Raw genomic sequence first — 4,576 nt, 5'->3', positions numbered from 1 at the left:
GGGTTATACCATACTCTTTCAATTAACAATATACCCCTGAACCCTTTAAAATATATAAAGATAGATAATTAGATAGGTATGCAGACAAATAGACCAATCTCCACCTCACTGGTTATAATGCTGTGGGATGTCTATTGTATGCATTTCATCAGTCTACTCTTAGTGAACATTTAAGCAATTCCAATTCAATTTTAAAGAATGCAAATATCCATGTGGGATTCTTTGATTATCTCTTCTGGTTTTATTCCTAAAATGTACCAACTACAGATATTTATATATAATGTTTGAAAGGTATTCTTAACTTACTCTCCACAGTATTGTTTTAATATCTGTAAAGGGTAGTTTCTATATCACAGGAAAGTTATTTGGAAAGAGCCTTTGGGTAAAAGGAAGTGGTGAGGAAGGATGGACTAAGAGATGAAGATGATACTAGATGTAGTTCTTAAAGTAAGATAAATCATCTGTGAGCAGGTAGAGCAATGAGTACAGCTCAGAGACTTAAAAAATAATAATGAAAAAGGTATGTGTTACATGAAGTCAGGAACCAATTCAACAACGTTGCTGAGAGACACTCTTATGAGCCAATGAGTAACCCAAAAGTTTTAGCTTGAAAGAGCTGGAATGTTATTCTTTTGCCCAGGAGACAAACACAGAGAGAGACTTTTCCTAAATCTAGTTTCAAACATAAGATTCCTAATTTTCAATGGGCTGTTAAAAACAAGCCCTCCTTTTCCCACTATTGAAAAAAATGTACCGTCTTCTTTTCCCTCATACATCTTCAGTTTGGACCAGAAACTACTGGGTTAGATCTAGTTGGCAAACATCCTCCAGGACAAAATACACTTAGAAATAGAAGTTATTATTTTGGGAATGTTCCCAAGTGAATGAAGATACTTCTTACACTTCTACAAATATTTACTATATCCTGTGTTTTTTAAAAGGCTAAAACTACAGAAGTTATTAGCATTGCAAAGCAAGCTTTGGCAAACCTTTTAAATAGGAAAATGTGTTCTCCTGGATATTATTGTTAAATTTGCTGCATTTTCTCAGGTGCCGGCCTCACCAACTGATACCACTTCACACCTGCAAGTCTTTCTTTCTCCAGTCCAGCTCTGTCCCTTCAAGCAGGACATTCAGATAGGGCCCCAAGGAGCATCACTTACCTGTCACTACACTCAGGAACACTCAGCCTTTGGCTTCATTTATTTCCTCAGGGCACTCCTAAACGGTGCTCACTTACTTATCTGATGAACTCCTTCAAAAATTAATGACTAATGGTAGTTCAGCGTGTTACTACTCCAGGTAATAAAGCATTCGAAAGTGGCTTTTAGTGCCTCAGTTGAAAGAAATTTGTTTTTTAATATATAAAGGGAATTTAGGCTTTTTATAACAGGTTGTTTTAGGTAAGCCCACAATCACAGCAAGTAAGGCAACAGCTCTCCGTTTGCAGTCAGTTATAGATATGGTAAAGAGATACTGACAAACAGTATTTCAGTGGAGCTTTACTTTTGTTTAATTTTTAATTTCATCAGAGTAATACATCTATGCATACTATAAAGAAATAAAGTAGCACTTTAAAGCTTTTAATAAAAGTAGCTTGTTACCTCAAAAGCAAGACTTTCAACTCTAGAATTATTTATAATTTGTATCCCCAAATTTCTCAAGTACCTGCTCACTGATACTAAATTTTTGATATGAGATATCATTATTGAATGATTTCTCTGTATGAAAAGTACAAATTATGAGGTCTGGTGCTTACTTCCTACCACAAAAATATAAGCCTTTCTACTTATATTCCCACTGTATGTATGGTGTACTATGGGGTTGTCAGTGTTTAATAGTTATACTCATAACCAAACCATACTGTGTTTTATAGCTTCCACATTTTCTCTTGTATTAATTTTGTGTTTTCTGGACTTTAAAATAGCCCCGTGCTATTTTGCTTCTTTTGACTCCTATGTACCTATCATTCATACACCCTCAAATTTCCTGACATGGCTGTTAAACTCCTAGTAACTAAGACGCATTAGGTGAGCTATCCGTACTACTTTTTTAGTGCAGTCTCCTCAGGCTCTTTGTCCTTTTGCACTCCAGGCCTGCTGCACTGCTGTGGTCCTGGAAACTTCCTTTGTCCTTATCATGAATATTCCCATTCTTTCTCATTTGAAATTTATCCCATGGTGGTTAGTATTTTCTGCTTTCCTCTTTTTTGTTTTTATTTACGGTCTGATTTTGAAGAAGCAAATGATTCAATGGCCTATTAAGAAAGAGGACTTCGGAAGGGAATTGGGAGGGATGGGTAGGTGAAAGGGATGGGAAGTACAAATTGTCAGTTATAAAAATAGTCATGGAATGTTTATAACATATAGCATGAAGAAAATAATCAATAATACTGTAGTAACTATGTATGGTGTCAGCTGGGTACTAGATTTATTGGCAGGATCATTTTGTGAGGCATATAAATGTCTAGTCACTATGCTGAACAGCTGAAATTAATATAATATTACATGCCAACGATAACTGGAAAATAGATTTTTAAAAAATAATAAAGCATCTTCCACAAAACATAAAAATAAAATGGGGACTTGATAGGTAAACATGTTGAGGTACCACAAGTCAGAAGTATCTTTACTGCATCCTCGAGTGTGACTGTGGTTTGGCACCGCACAGAATTCAAGGTTGGAAATCATATTCCCTCAGAATGTTGAAGGCAGTGCTCCAGCTGGAACAAGGCCCATCTTGGCTTTGAGAAGTTCAATGAAATCTGCTCTTGGTTCTAAATCCTTGTCGCAAGAAATGATTTTTCTCTCAGGAAAACTTTCAAGGTCTTTTCTTGATTCCTGTCTTTCTGACGATGACCCTTGATGTCGGTCTTTCTCCCCTCATTGTGCTGGACCCTTGATGAGTCGCTTTGACCTGGAAATGTGTCCTTCAGCTCCAAATATTTTTATTCTGTTATTTCTTTGATAATGTTGTCACCTCTACTTTTTTCTCTTCCTTGTTTCTGGAACTCATTAATTGGATATGAACCCTCTGCTTTTCTTGTCTTTTCTCTCCTATTTTCTTTCTGCCCTTTGGTTTCTGAACAATTAAAACAAATTTTGTTTCAATGTCTCTGTTTTTTACTTGTTACGTATTCTTTTTAATTTTGAAGAACTCTATTCTTTGAATTCCTTTAAAATAGCATTCTTCTTTCATTTTATGGGTGCAGAATATACTTTTGTCTTTGAAAATATTCCCCTAGCTCATGAATGGTTCCTAATATAAGGTATAATAGTTTAGACTCTGCCGTCAGTTTGAATGCCAGCGCTGCCATTGAATAAGACAAATAACCTTAGGCAAATTAGCTGACCTGTGTTTATCAGTTTTCTCAGTAAAACAGAAATAGTAAGAGTATCCATGCATACAGTTGTTGGGAGATACAAGTGACATTACTATGTACCAAACACTTACAATGTAAGTGTCCTCTGGATTCCTTTTTGTTGTTGTTGTTTCATTTTGCTTTAGCCTTAATCTTTTGCATTAGATACTTCCCAGTGCCTGGCTATCCTTGGCTGTATGCTCATATTTAAGAATAAGGAAGTGAATAGCTGATTGGAAGTGTTCAGTGTGCCTTTGGACCCCTGAACTGCTAGACAGTTTGGAAATCTAACTCCCTGAGCAGCTGTGCTGGAGAGACCATGCAAGGATAGAGAGCAGGGCTTGAGGAACGTCTGCTATTAGCTTCCCTTGCAACCCCATGCGGCACCCCAAGTGACAACCACCTCCCAATTACCTCCAGTCAACCTCCCAAACCATCAAAGCCATAGTAATAATAAATGACTGCTGTTGAGTTATGCCACTAAGTTATGCAATAATATATAAATAACACATAGGAGAACAGGCTCCAAAATAAGCAAAGGCCCCACCTACTATCAGATCTGGTGACTGGTAAGTATCAATTAGTTGTCCAGAAACAGTCTCCCAATCACTACTTCTTTAGAGTCTACTAGACAACTCCCTGTGTGATTCTCTATGGACATTAAAAAATGTTTCTTTTCAACTCAAAATATGTCATAGAATCACAGCCGGGGGGTATAAAGAGGAGGTGCCCCTCGAAGGTACAGTATTCCCATGTTTTCTAAGTATTCATTGTTACCTGGACAAATAACGCTGTTTTTCTTCGACTCTCATCAGTTCTCTCACTCATCTAAATTCATCTAAATTCATTCCTTTGCCAGAAACAGAATTTCAGGAAAGAGATTCCTCTACAAACTCAGAAGAGTTCTTCAAATTAAGGGAAAAGAAAGGCAAATGGGAGTGCCAGAGGAACCTTCTCAGAAGTTGAAACAATCTTCTGAAAAAAAAGTGCCCACAAACATTGAGACTTGACTCTTGAAGCAGATAATTCAGCATTAAGTGATATGCAACATAATTGCAAGGAGTGTGTTTGTTTAAACCATGGAGCAGCTATTACACTGGGAAGAGGGACTTTGGACTTTGAACATCTTGACAGAGATGTTCGGTCGAAAACATCTATTTCATGTCAATAGACATTGCTTACATTTCACTGCTCATTTTATTTCCACCACTGAAA

Source organism: Phyllostomus discolor, chromosome 4 (genome assembly GCF_004126475.2).
Source record: "Phyllostomus discolor isolate MPI-MPIP mPhyDis1 chromosome 4, mPhyDis1.pri.v3, whole genome shotgun sequence".
Lineage (NCBI taxonomy): Eukaryota > Metazoa > Chordata > Mammalia > Chiroptera > Phyllostomidae > Phyllostomus > Phyllostomus discolor.
This window is presented reverse-complemented; position numbering follows the sequence as displayed.